Source organism: Lethenteron reissneri, chromosome 19, assembly GCF_015708825.2.
Source record: "Lethenteron reissneri isolate LAM-NWPU_2019-01 chromosome 19, ASM1570882v1, whole genome shotgun sequence".
Taxonomy (NCBI): domain Eukaryota; kingdom Metazoa; phylum Chordata; class Hyperoartia; order Petromyzontiformes; family Petromyzontidae; genus Lethenteron; species Lethenteron reissneri.
The window spans coordinates 4,590,128-4,605,139 of record NC_083797.1 but is presented as its reverse complement, the minus strand read 5'-3'; the positions used below and the strand labels follow the sequence as shown (position 1 = coordinate 4,605,139).

The 15,012-nt window shown below is 48.8% G+C and overlaps 1 protein-coding gene across 2 annotated transcripts in view; it reads left to right on the top strand.

Annotated features, from left to right (window-relative positions):
* The window catches only part of LOC133344189 (serine/threonine-protein kinase 3-like), a 139,501-nt gene that overhangs the window by 120,559 nt on the left and 3,930 nt on the right, over window positions 1-15,012 (top strand). The window lies entirely within an intron of this gene.

Sequence of the window (15,012 nt, the reverse complement as noted above, 5' to 3'; positions counted from 1 at the left end):
GTTATTGTGTCCGTCCGTCGTGAATCCAAAAATGGGAGGGGTGGGGCTGGGTGGAGAGGGGAGGGTGGGGAGGGGCTAGGTAGGGAGGGTGGGGCTCGGTGGGGGATGGGAGGGGTGGGGCTGGGTGGGGAGGGGTTGGTCACCCCGTGGTGCCCTTATAAATATCAACGTTTAACCTACTCACGCCGGCTTGTGCCCGCCCTCACAGTCGGGCATATTTGCGGAATACACCACGCCGCCGTTGACCCTGGCCATTGACCGAGCAACCCAACGTTCCTACCAGCTCCCTCCGCAGGAGGAATGTGTTATAGAGGGATACCTCAAACGTATCGCAGTTGGGGGTGGGTGTTTTAAAAGCTGCGCTTGCGTGACCAAATGTAATTCTCTGAGCAAAAAAGTCTCGGAAGACTGAGAGATGGTGGGGGGGGGGGGGGGAGATGGAATAAAAATTATCTCTGGCCATACTCGAGGGGTTCCATGCCGCCGTCGCAAGTTGCACAGAGGCGCGTGGGCGGAAGACGTCAAAAAAAATGTCACGGGGAAATATAAAATAGACGCATTGCGAGTGTCGGTTGTGAAGTTCACGCGCGCTTCAACAAGATACCCACGCTTTGCTCTCTTTGCGCGCGGCAGTGCGTTTTTTTTACGGCTGTAACCATTTGAGCGAGACGCTGGTGTTTTAAGGATTACGTGTGCTGTGTTTTTTTATATTTAAAAAAAAAATCTGAAGACGTTAACCAAACGACGAAGCGTGGCATTCGACTCGGCTATCGGTGGCTCGGTAAGCGTGCCCCAATTCGTGGCGTGTAATAGCTGATTGATTATTTTAGACTCGACGCATGATTCCAGATCGTGACCCGGAATCGTGACAAGTCATCCAATCGCAAGAATAGCACATAAACACGTCCACTGCGTTTGTACCTTGAACTTCTTTCGCACCGTACGTAGCCAACCGTGCTAATCGGAGGTGAGGGGAGAAGGACAACACACTAAACACAAAAAGCAGTTTTAAAGGATCTGAGTTTTCCCATCTAGATTTTAAAGTGCATAGCTCCAGTGGCTTTCTAATATCGGAATGAAGAGCGTTCCAGACGGCCGATAAAGCGCATCTGACAGTGTGCAATGCAGGTGGCCAGCCAAAAGCCGCTGCGATGATGACTGGAATTCGCATGATGATGATTCATGCTCTTTACTGTCCACATCTGTTTGAGTGTGGCCACTGAAACAGCTGATGCTACCTTACAGTTTAACAGGCTCTGCTAGCACGTCACCACATATGGAGGCTTAATCATGAATAATGTAAAGCCCCTTGTCAATCTACTGCTGGATGAAGGCCTCCCGATGCCGTGTCGGTTATGGGTGTTGTTTGACGACACTTCACCAAGCTCTTCAGCTTGGGTGGGTGAATGGGGGACTCAATAACAATTCAGATATCATGTCACCCGTAACCGATGTCAACTATTGCCGCGAATCAAAGCCGGGTCGCCACGTTCATAGTGCAGTGCGCTGACCGCAGCACCACCGCTCCACACTTCTGGAATTACAATTCACTGCAAAAAAAGCACCGTGTGTTTCATTGAAAGTGTTTTGTGGGAAATCTAAATAACAGTAAAAATGTATGTGCCCTGACAAAAACACGAATTCTACCACGAACAAATGACGATCGCATGGCCGCTTACGAGTGACTTCAAGCCGCATATAGCGAATTTGCTCAGAAATAGGTTAGCCGCATAGACGCGAAATCGCACAAACCGAACCCGCATAAAGCGAGGTAACAAATCCACCTGGGTACCTGCTCGCGAGCAGCTGATTTCATCCCTCTACCATCATGGTGGGTGTCCTCTCCGGCGCGTTCTCCCCCTTGGCTGTCATTCCATGGCCATTGTCATCCAGCATCAGTCAGAATCTTTATTTATTCCGGAGGAATCTGATGAGTTATAAAGCCGTTTTTTTTTATCAAAGATGTCCAGTAGGGGCACGAGGTCAGAAAGCCACAACGACAAAACAATACAAAATCTCGATAGGAGTGCAAAGTATTGGAAAGGTAAGCAAATCACAATAATATATTTAAAAAAAACACAAATACAACTAGACTTTGTTTATGTTACCAGGCGAAGCCCACTGAGTCGTTAGCTTCTTTTTTTAGAAGCGACCTGAACACAAATGATAGCTCGACAAAGTGTCACATCGCGTGGCAATTTATCGCAGCGAAATAATCCAAATGATCGACACGCATCCATCCCGTCTATCCGACGAGTCTGCACCGAAACCCACTGAAGTTGAATTCCGATTTAAAGCTTTCGTGACTGCAGGGATTCATCTTTTTGGTTCTTTCGGTAAAGTCATGTAGAAGGGAAATAATAAAATAATACAAATAAAACATAATAAAATACAATTCTCACGACGTGGCCGAAACGTCGTGAGAATTGTATTTTATTATGTTTTCTTTTTATTATTTGGAACCACTGAAGTTGCTTAACGTCAATATGACCGATGCCTTTAACATGCACGTGCTCTCTTAATCTAGGTACCAAAAATAATCCATGCGTTCATCTTTCGCTCTCTCAATGTGGTTTTGATTTGAATAAGCGGCGTTATCCCCCCACCCCCCACCTCTCCCACCTCTTATTTTAATTCCAGTGAAAGACGTCTGCTCCGTGTGAGAGTATGCTTAGCGCCCGCGTTGCTGTACTTAGTGAATTAGCATCGGTCCCACGTTGACAGAGAGGGCGACAGGCCAAGAAGCAGTGACTGCTGACTCGGCTGATTCCCGACCCGGCCGTGACAATGGGAATGGCCCTTTAGCGTGACATACTGCAGCGACGAATCCATAAGTGCTGCTATGCATATACTTAAAGGTCACTTTAGGGGAATAATTTACGATGATTCGAAGTGCATTTAAATTGATGGCCGCCGGCTCCGTCATGTCGAGATGTACACACATTTATTTATTCGCTTGTCAGGGACGTGGATTTCACGAGGCCTGTGTCCATTGGTGCCTAAAAGAAGCGTGCAGTTGTTTTTTTTTTTTTACGGATTTTATTTTATTTTAAATTGGAACATTAACAGAACGGGATCATAATTTAGATGAAGCTCGTGTCATCAAAACAGTCTCGCGTGTCTCAGTATTTTTTTTTCTTGGTTTTCTGCAGAGGTTGACTGTGTTTAAAGACAAGTTTTCGGTTTTTTTACTTTTCTAAACGTGCACGGCATTGTTAAAATGTTGGCGAGTTAACGCGCGCACGCGATAAACAACGGGCGATCACACAAGGCCGTGTTGGGAGTGGGCACCAGCCGGAGCAACACATTTAAAATGTACCACCCCGATCATCGGCGATCCAAGTGAGTCACCTGCTGTTGTTAGGTGAGGCTAAAGCCACAGGAAAGTCCACAAGGTCCGCTACCGACTACCAATCACAATACATAACGAATACGCGACTCGATAACAACGTACTGTCATACACAAACACAATCCCATAAACGTATCTTGAGCGTGGACATGGATTTTATCTGTGTTGACATTATTCACCTGAAACCCATTTATACTCCGTACGCGGCTTGAATTAATAATCGATTAGATCTCCGCTCTGGGTTTTCCTCTTTGATATTCCCCTTCCAGGATCGTTCATCAATTCCCACGCGCTTCCGGCTGGCATGTTTTCTTTTTCACCATAATTGGCAATGGTTGCGATGTATTGTTTTGTTCTCAAACCACGTGTTTATTTTATTTTCTGTCTCACTCATTACAATTGTGCGTCTTTCACGGCGGTTTTTGTTTGGTTTGCCAGGGGGGGATTTTCTTCAGAATTTGACACGATGCCCCCGCAAACGTCATTGATTGCGCTAAAATGAATGTAGTCATATTTAACACCCGTCTTTGTACGTTACAACTTAGAGTGGAACGTAAGAGTGGAATAACGCGGTCGCTCAGAATAAACGCCTCATTCGAGACCCAAACATCACACCTCCTGGCTTTAACACCCCCCTCGCAGACACCGATGTAACCATCAACAGCATCAGAACACCAGCAGTCACATACGCGCATCTCCGTCACGAATGGAAGATTAAATATAAGTCACAGCAGTGCAATTGTGTCCACGCGACTCAACCTATGGGCACATCCAGTCACCCATTGGAGTCTGCGCTCCTTCAGCGGACGAGGAAATAGTAAAACTACACGAACTGCCTCCTGAAAGCCCTCTCGTGACGAGCAGACCCTCCCCCCCCCTACGACATTGGCATTCAGCTCCCGGAACACGTCGCTGCCGCGCGCAGGGATAGAATACGCGACGTGCACAAGGACGCCTCACGCGGCGAGTCGAGGGGGTTGTTTGATCAACATGCAACACGATGTCCCAGTACGGGCTGGTGCACACGGAGGCGTACACGTTGGAGCACGTGTGTGAACACTGTACAACAATCAATGTCGCGACAACGCGGGGCAGGATTTCGTGACCAATATCATCCATAAGGAGGTTGTTGTTGTTGTTGTTTTTTCGGTGGGGGGGGGGGGTTAGATCGCGTAAAAATATGTTGTCGTTAAAACCCACCACCACCCGACACAGCCAACCAGTAAGGGTTGTCACGTTAACAGAACGTGCCTAGTGACGAATTGGCCACGTTCTGTTTACGTGACAACCTTTACGAGTTGGCTGTGTCGGGTGGTAGCGGGTTTTAACGACACATTTATATATTTACGCGATCTAACCCAAAAAAAAACTCTATTATGAATAAATGTTGCTGCTGTGCCCTCTAGTTTCTATTTGTTTTTTTTGTTTTTCTCATTTGAGCAATTTTGTTCAGTCCACTTAGCCTAAAGTGACTTTAACGCATCATTCCCATTACTTGCAAATAACAGGTTTTCACGCATGATTGAATGAATGTTTTGAGATAATCATATTTATTGAATCTAAGAATGGACATCTATTTTTTCAACTCTATCCATACACCTTCATCACCATAATCCAGTGCTGCTACCATCCATCTCCTTCCCCGCACCTGCCCTGATCTCATCGCTCCATCTCCGCAACGACCATCCCCTCTCGGACACATTTGCTCCTTTGGCTCTATCATTCCATACATACATGCACATCTCTGTTACACGCACGCACACACACGTGCGCGCGTATTCGCCTCTCGCAATTCATCAGCCTGCTAAGAACAGTAAAAACTCCCCATAATCTGTTCAGCTGTAGGGCTTGCCAAGTGTCTCGAGCGATAGATCAGTCATATTGATAAGTGGCCTGGCCTCCCCGATGTTTGCACACGCCGCCGGCCCAACGCAGGAGCCCACCCAGCACCACGGACAGCGATCGATGGCAATTTGTTTGCAGTGAACGCCGGTAGGTCGACCCCGTCGACTCACCGACACGGCCCGGCTAACCCCGCCACCACGGAACCCCCCCGCCCCGCCCCCTCCCGACCACCACGGACCCCCCACCCCCTCGGCAAAAGAAATCCAGGGTGCACTTTTGAGAGTTTGCAACAACACCACAAGAAGTGTGCCTCCACCGGGCCCCTGAGACCACGTGGAGAAGACTCCAGGCACGAACAAGTCGGAGACTCTTTGACTTAAAAAAAACTATTTAAATATACTCTTTGGTTCTTTCGGTAAAGTCACGTAGATAGAAATTAAAAAAATAAAAATTAAGTGCATTTAAAAAATGATAAAAAATAAAATAATAACAATAATATAAACCCTTAATGTCGACTGTAGCCTGGTTCTTAATCGGAGTCAGTGTACTGGCAGTCTATAATGTAGACTGTAGCCTGGTTCTTAACCTCGGTGAGCGTACTGGCAGTCTATAATGTAGACTGTAGCAATGGGTATTAAACTGAGTGAGCGTACTGGCAGTCTAAAATGTAGATTGTATCAATGGCTATTGAACTGAGTGAGCGTATTGGCAATTTATTATTTATATTTTTATAATTTTTGTTTTTATTCACTTTCTTTTTATTATTATTTTTCTATCTACGTGACTTTCCCGAGAGAACCAAAGCATATGAATTCCTGCAGTCACGAAAGTTTTAAGTCAACATTTAAACGTACACTGCGGTGTCATCCGTTCTTTTCCATTAAAAAAAACCGATAGTCCCGTACAAGTGTTAACATTGTTTTGAAGCACCCTGTACTGCAAGAGGGCGGGGGTGGACTTAACGCGATGTCACCGCCACCAAACATGGGCAGCCCCCCCCCCCCCCCCCGCATCAAACGCGCCGTCTGTCTACAAATGCGCGGCGGTCGAATGGAACGCGTGGCTCGTGCTCGATAACTGCAAACCACGCCACAATGGGGCAGAGGTCGCAAACGGGTTTTGATTCCTTACCCGTACCCGGCCGCACCAGGGTCGCAAACGGGTACCCGTACCCGGTCGTACCCGTAGGGTACGGGTATCGGGCACCTGATTGCGACCTCTGGGATGAAGCCATGTTGCAGGCGAGGGTGGGTTGATTCTAGGAACTTGAATTGTGAGAAGAGACAAGACGTTGGGAAATGAGTGACAAACGGTGAATCACCAGTGACTCACGGCCTACCCGTACCCGTACCCGGCCGCACCAGGGTCGCAAACGGGTACCCGTACCCGGCCGGGTACGGGTAGCCGGGTATCGGGTAGGGTACAGGTATCGGATACCCGTTTGCGACCTCTGCAATGGGGCTACGATGTACGGCGGCTTGTCAAGTGCTCGCGTTGTCTGTGCTAGCCGCCCTTCAATCAACCCACGCTGGGCAAGTGTGGGCATTCAGTTCCCGTGGGAAGGCCCTCCCTCATCCAGCAGTGGGTTGGCAATGGGGCTGCGGCGTTTTGCGCGTGTGACGATGGAACGGGGCATTGGCTCGGCCTCAAGAGACGGAGGGTGATTTTTAGATGCCGCGAAGTCCCAAGAGGCCAATGTGTGTTGAGGACAGAGCGGTAAACAAGCGGAAGACTGTACATATTTATTGGGCGTGCGAAGATTTACCCCAACCCCAACAGCGCCCCAGGCGATTCTATGGATTTTCACGTTAGCAGGGTTGTGTTTAATTAAAGAATATATTTGTTTTGTCTTCATGTTGCTGCCTCCTTTGGTGTGTTTGTAATTATATTCATGTACAGTCACTGTTGAATGAGGGCCTCCCCATGCCATGCGCCAGCAAGGGAGTTATTTGACCATATTTTACCTTGAACAAAATTAACTGCCGGTGCAGTATTCACAAATAATTCGAAGGGACAGAAATTACATCGGTCGCTTTAAAAAAAAGCGTTTCTTTTTTTGGAATCATTTTATAGATTTTTAGCAAATGATACTCTTACTAATTATCGGCTGATAGATTATGCTTGTGTCAGCAGATTAATGACCTTGTGGTCTTGTGCCTACCTGTCAACGCACTGCTTTGGTGGTAGCTGGGACAACGCAGGGGACGCTGCGTTGACGCAGCACCACTGAAATCCTGGGTTTAACAGACTGTTGGAGCAAGTGCTGTTAGCGAGCACCTATGAAGGCCGGAACGGTACACGAGGGGGTGGGTGGGTCAGCACCACGCCCGGCCGCCTTTGTCTCCCCAGTGGCGATGGTAACGTACCACACGAGTTCATTTTACTCATTTTAGACTGAGTCGACCTAGGGGATGGCCAAGGACCGGTTCAAATAATCGTCACTGGTGTTAGCCGTGAGCTTGAATCGAACTCCCGTCGACAGATTTACAGCGCAGTGCTCTAACCACTACACTACCGTTCCCCACCACCATCACTGCGACCACCAATATTCGACTGTCAGAAACAAGCTGTTCTCTGTAAAAGGACGTGTGGGAGACTGCTTCCCCTAGTGCGTGAATCAAAGCTGCCTCTGCAAGGGATCTCAGGAACAAGTTCTGTAGTATTTACTTCTGCAGGTTGTTCTCTACCAAATGCACTAACGCACGATTCCAAAGAACACAGGATGAGATGTTATTATCCTTTGTGCAAGCACTTCCAAGAGTTCATGAACAGTGAGCCTGGTGAAATTTGGGGAGCGCATCGTCAGTAGTGAACCTTTGGGTCCTAGGGTGTTTCGGCCTTTCATACTATACACCCTCCCCAAAGGCGGCCAGCGACAGGGTGATCAATCCTACGCTTGCGTCCCATTCCCAATTAGTCATAGGAGTTGCCTTGTTGTTGGTAGCCAACATCCCATTGGACTATGCATGGCAGGGGCGTCCTCCTCCCTGAGTCAAGCATTGTTGACTGCATACCTCCTGGCCCTCTCACTTTGGGGCCCAGCTGGGGTCTTTCCTCTTCATCCAGAGCCACTGACTGCTGCCTTCTGCCGCCTCCGATACAGCTTTGATTGCCGAACGCTGGCTCTGGCCCTTAATTCCCAGGTCTCTAAGCAGTCTGGTTGTAGATGTTGCCACAAAACCTCTGCAGCCCACCTCCACTGGTCGGACTTCTGTGTTCCAGCCATGATGCCGTGCTTCGGCAGCTAGATCGGCATAGCGCAGATGTTTTCGCTCATAAGCCTCATCTACTGAGTCCTCCCAGGGTACTGTGAGCTCAATGATGAAGACCTTCTTGAGCGAACGGGACCAGAGCACCATGTAAGGTCTTAGGGTGGTGGTTGCGATCTCCGGAGGAAACACAAGTTGCCGGCCAATGTCAGCTAGCATTTTCCAGTCGCGGGCCAAGCGCAGCTGGTCTCGCTCTATTGGTGTAGAGCCGCTCTTTGGTGGTTTAGCCCCTTCGCGGACAAAGGTCGTCCGTAAGGGGTGTGATGCTGCTGGGGGTGGTAGGGAGTTGGTGGCAGCTCGCTTGTCCTCCAGGGCGGACGCAAGGTTTTTGAGGACTTGGTTGTGACGCCAAGTGTAGCGTCCTTGGGTGAGGCTTGTTTTACACTCTGTGGAGAGCTCCAAATGGATTCTTCACCGCACGACATAACCCTAAAAGCACAGTTGGAAATTAAATAAAGCATTTAAAAAATTTAATTGTTGGCTAAAGGATAATTATGATTAGTATCATTATTAAGACGTTAATCAATAACCTCATGACATTTCTCGAGCAGTTCGTGAGATGCTGCTTGGAGACGTTGCAATTTCCCGTTGAAAGTCATTGTAACAAGGTAACGGTTCAATCACCCGGCATGACAGTTAAATAATGGTCGTCTTTCCAAAAACCCAAATCTGTGTATCCAGCTGCATGCGTGGGGTACACCACAGTGCTTCAATTCTTTCGCACTGCACGTAGCCAACTGTGCTAATCGAAGGTGTGGGGGATGGACAACAACTATGGGTCTCCATGTGAGTCTATGGGTCTCTGCGTGAGTCTATGGGTCTCTGCGCGAGGCTATGAAATTGTTGAACTTCTTTTGCAGTCAGTCGATCGGCAAGCAGGTCGTGTGCGATGGAGTCAAAGTCTGGCCACTCCCACCTCTGCCAAGATGCCTCGACCAGCGTCGAGGAGTCGGCCGAACACTCTCCCGGAGGGGCCGTCTCGAGCGATAGCCCCTTCATTCAGCGGTGGCGCGGGCGAGCAATTGCAGGGCTGCGCTTTTACAATCACCATTATTGGGCACGCGCGATGCTGCTCCCTCTCGGAATGTTGCACCGACGGTCATCGTCACCACCGCGCGTCTCCCGCAATGAGCACGCGCACGCACGCGCGCGCGCACGCACGCACGCGCCCAATCGACGCGCTCCGACAGCCGCTACCACAAACGCGGTGCGCTCTTAATAATTATGCCGGACGACTGAACCCCAACCGCACGGACAGGACCGCTGCACGTCAACGAAAATCAATGGTTCAATCAAAGTGATTAACTGCTGCAGTAGCCTTTGAGTTATTTTTTTAATCTCTCTCTCTTTCTCTCCCCCCCCCTCACTTAGTCTTTAAAGATGTTGTTCTCTTCACGGTTCGGGCTCAGCGCGGGTGCGGTTTTGTCGTCGTTGTGTCTCTCTTCGTCCGTTTGCCCGCGCTCTGTCTCTCTCTCCGTATACGCGAGTCAGCGTTGTTCGTGCACGCGACGCCGCATCGCGGAATTGGTCTTGACGGGCGTGGGCAGTCTTCATCGCAGCACTCTGTGCCACCTGCGTTAAGACGTGCCGCGGCTGGTTATTGGAAGAGTGGAGTTCCCATGAATAAATAACGATGCTTTTATTTAAATGCTGAATGGACTCCGAAGTGCACCTCCATTCTACCCACCGGCGCATCAGCAATGAAAACGCCACTGTTTTGACACACACAGTGAAACGATCTCCACTGCGTTCTCATCAAGGAACATGAACCGTGATCACGCAAACCCCGGTCATCCTCGCAGCGGATCGTTGGCGAAACGTCGAACAAAGACGGCATCGCGCGGCGCTTTCAGATCCGCTTCTGCGGCCGTCTGGAACGCTCCTCCTTCCGAAATTAGGAAGCCATTGTAGCCAAGCACTTTTAAATCACCTAGTTTTAAAACGAATTTTTTTAGAACTGCTGTTTGCGTTTAGTTTGTTGTCCTTCCCCCGCACCGCCGATTGGCTGGGTACCTACGCCGCGAAATAAGTTCAACGTGCATGTCCGGCTCACGGCCACTGACTTTTATTTATTGTCAATACGACGTCTCTAATTTGTGTTAGTTCTCCGATCCACGTGTTCCTCTTCGTCGCTCTCCCGCTCTCGGTGTAGCTGCAAGCAGGGGGCACTTCTTACGCTCACGACGCACGCGTCGAATCGCGCGCCTAAGAAACGATGATTTTCAAACGTCGTCTTAAAGTGCTTTGGATTGGTCGATGCAGGTGCTTAGGGGTGCCAACATTCACAGCAGCTTTGGAATGAAAACAGAGTTGCGACCCCAGAAATCACGACAATCGAATCCACGCTTGGCTAGATCGCAGGGCCAGAACAATGGAGCGTGGCGAATGGGCAACTAATCACCACCTTGTAACACAACCTTGAAATAATCATAATTTACGGACATTTGTTAAATCCGCTACTTCGTCGCAATGGTCGATAGCGGGTTTTGGTGACCGGTCCAGATGTTTCAGTTTCATTTATTAGGTATAACCCTGTGAGCCATGATGGCTCTTGACAAAACAAAAACATGAACAAGAAACATCTTAAAGTGACTACACGCAACAGAAAAATCCTGGGGAAAACAGCAAAGTCTTCCAGAAAAAAACACCGTATTTCAACGCTGTGTTAGCCGTGTCCGGGGAATCGCGTTCAGGTCACTGGGTTTATCAGCACATCGCGTTTCACTTATGTCTGCAGGGACCAAACACGCCTTGCTTTTATCCACCAGGGCCACTGAACCGATACACAGATGCGAAAAGCCCCATCCGTGGGCATTACAACACGGAGAACAGCACTTTACTCGAGCGGAATTCGCAACGACGCGGGGAGTTTAGCGTGCAAGGCCACGCCATGAAGTTTCCCCGAGAAATAAATTGCGTTTCTCTCCGACGCAACGCTGCCTAGCCGCACGCCGGCAATAAAACTCCGCCTCGTGTGTGTGGAGCGTTGCCAGAGTTTTGTGACAGCCTCCAGTTGTTAACCTGCGCTCAAACGGGGAGGTCGCTCCTTCTCTACTGCAGCCCTCACCACCAATGCAAGTCCCATTTTTATATTCTTACGTAGGTAAAAATTTTAAATTAATAAAAGTAAAATAAAAATAAAATAAAAATCACGACGTTTCGGAGGCAACACAAGCTTCCTACGTGACTTTACCGAAAAAAACCTAAGAATGTGAATCCTTGCAGTCACGAAAGCTTGAAATCTAGAATTAATGCAATTCCCGTCCACCGCCTGTCCGCACTGATGAGGCCCCCCAATTCCTGGTGAGGATCGAGGCTCAAGACTATCCTCTTGTGCTCCACCTGCGATTCTCTCTCTGTGTGTGTGTGAAGCGTCTTCGTTTTCACGGCTCAAGCTGAAGATGTCCATCACGGCCTAAACCGTCGATGCCACACCTCAGGGCTTCGCGATGGCAAAATGTTAACTCCATCGCCTGCTATGGGGCCGTCCATAAATGACGTCACGCGATTTTGGACGATTTTTGACCCCCCCCCCCCTCGTCACACGGCGTCACAAGAAGTCAGACCCCCCCTCAAATGACGTCACAAAGCTCTGCCCCCCCCCCCAAATAGAACATGCTGTAAATCGCTTTAAACTATTGTCATGTATTCAAAAGTCTATTTAAGTAAGTAGAACGTGTTGTCTATATTTATTAAAAGTTGCGCATTTTGATGTGACGTAACATTTCTCAAACCCCCCCTCGTCACACATCGTCACAAATATCTGACCCCCCCCCCCCAGGTGCGTGACGTCATTTATGGACGGCCCCTATGCAGGCGGTCGTGGGTTCGATTCCGACCCTGACGCCTGCTGGATATTTGAAGTTTGCGTGTCTCTCCCCCCCCCCCGCCCCCCCCCCCCGTGGTCGCGTGGATTTTTCTCCGGGTCCTCCAGTTTTTCCCCTCCACATTTAGAAACAACACGCGCTTAAGAGTATTTGACTGCTATACATTTCCACACGATAAGCCACTTCGTTGTGACCACATCTCTTATGAAAAAGAGCTATGTAGCTAAGTGGGTCTTACCTGGTAATATTTAGAAGTTTAGTTTAAGTTTAAGCACCCGCAGCTGCTACACAGCAGACAAGCAAACGTGATGTATGTCCTGTATGTCGAACTTATTTCGCACCGTACGTATCGTAGGCGCGACTGCCTGTCACTGACCTGAAGCTGTCTATCTCTGCTTTCCCTGCACAGACATAAAAACATCCCCCACCCACCTCCCCAACATAAAAAGAAAAGAACCCATCTTCTGTTAAACTCTAAAGATATCTTTCGATTTAAAGCTTTCGTGACTGCAGGGATTCATCTTCTTGGTTCTTTCATTAAAGTCACGTAGAAGGGAAATAAAAAATAATAAAACATAATAAAATAATTCTCACGACGTTTCGGCCACAACGCAAGCAGCCGTCCTCAGGTGAAGAATAAAACACCACCACGCTTGGAGCGTATATTTAAGCTGGGTTGGAGGGGGAAGAAGAGTGCCTTGACAAAATAATTTGCATATCAAGATATCCCCCCCCCCCGTCTATTTTTACATTGTACTCCACTGGAACCCACTCGCCTGCCCCAGTGCATTGTTCCCACGCGCGGATCGAGCCCGATTGCCAGGCAAGCCCAGCCTACCTTTTCGAAACCACAACTTCCAGGCCGAAATATTCTCGAGCTCATTGTTGAAGAGCCAGAGCCGGAGCCAAGCACGGGCTTATTTAAAATAATAATAAATAAAAACAACGCATCCCAGACGATTTAAGAGGCGCTCGCTAAACGGGGCTACCGTTAACTCCCCCCTCCCCCCACGTTTCAATAGCAAATCGACCCGGCGGGTTTCATGTCCCAATTACTCCAACGCGCGCGCCGCGTGAGCCTTTGCCGACGAGCGGCTTGCCCATGAGGCTAATCACGACCGCACTTGGCCCAATGGGGCTGCTGTTTGGTACAGAGAGCGCCTCCCCGTCATGCTGCTGCGATGGGGGTGAAGCGCGATCGACGAGAGGTGCACGGAGTTCATTTCTGCCGGGTCTGTCTGCTCTTGCCCTTTGTTTTTTTTCGGTAAAGTCACGTAGGTAAAAAATTAAATAAATGAAAACAACTAAATTAAATCACGACGTTTCGGGCGCAACACAAGCGTCCGACATCAGGTGGGACGTTTGTGTTGCGCCCGAAACGTCGTGATTTAATTTAGTTGTTTTTATTTATTTTATTTTTTATCTACGTGACTTTACCGAAAAAGACCAAAGAGTATGAATCCGTGCAGTCACGAAAGCTTCGCCAACGCCGTAGGGAATGTCCGCGCCCGGCACAGCGCGTCCAGCCCCCGGTGGAGCTGTCTTTGTCCGTCGGGTTTCTACTCGTCGGGTGAACGGGCGACCTCGAAATATTCAGCGATACATTAAGGCCTCATCATAACCGTTGTCTAGGGCAGGGGTCGGGTCTTTAAGGACTGCTGCTTTCGTGTCGTTATTGATTCAGGGCCACCGACTCGTATTCACCACAAGCATTGCCGCTCTTAAAATAGGAGTTTTATTTTTTTACATAATCCGAAGAGAATTGCTCTTCTTGTCGTCTTGGTTTGAGTCACAATGCGTGCCTTTAAAAGGTTTTATTTTAATGTTAGTGTACGTACCGGTGTATAGTGCACCTTGTGATGGGACACAGGCCGGCTGTGTGTGCTAAGATTCCCAAACCCAATTTTCTTCGTGACCCACCATGGGACGTGAACCTTTAAATTTTCGCCATTCTCCTCCATAAATTGTCGTTTGTCTAATCAAGAATTTTACACGCCGCGGGTGCCCAATACTTTTCCTGAACACATCCCACGCGATGGAAAGCACCGATTCAAGCTGGGAATGCTGTGTACATCACGTGTCAATCCCCTCGTAGCGTTCTCTGGTTAACACCACTGAGTGAACCGTGTGTAGCTGTACATATGCACGGCGGGCAGTACATTTCCTGTGATGTCATTTGAAATGAGCAGGCCATCGTGTGCTGGTGTCATGGTCCCAAGTTTCCCAATATTAATAAATAGCTGCAACTTCAGTGTTATTACCGTATAGCGGCATCGCCCCCCCCTTGGGTGAAAGCAATGCAAACTATTCCTGCGAAAGAGCACCTTAGCGGTAGAAGCCTTGCCTTGCTATAAGCGTGGCAGGAGTACCACGTGATGGATAAATCGCGTTATAATAATATAAAATAGTGGGTAAAGCACAGTGCGCGATAACACGTGAGATGCGTACGCGGGTCGATCAAAGACCGAGGCGCGTGGGTAGCATCTAGAAGCATCCAGCAGCATCCCAGTGCCTTGTTGTGTGACGCTGCTATGCCGAGGCGGCCGTACGACTGCTTATTCCTACTCGCGTGACGTCGTTCCGTTCACTCGATCGCGTTATTTCCAATTCGCATCCGCGTTATATATACGTGAAAATACGTTCTCCTAAATACATTGATCGCATTATACAGGGTGCTTCAAATAATGCCACGATAAATATGCTGCCTCCGAGCTCTGGAGA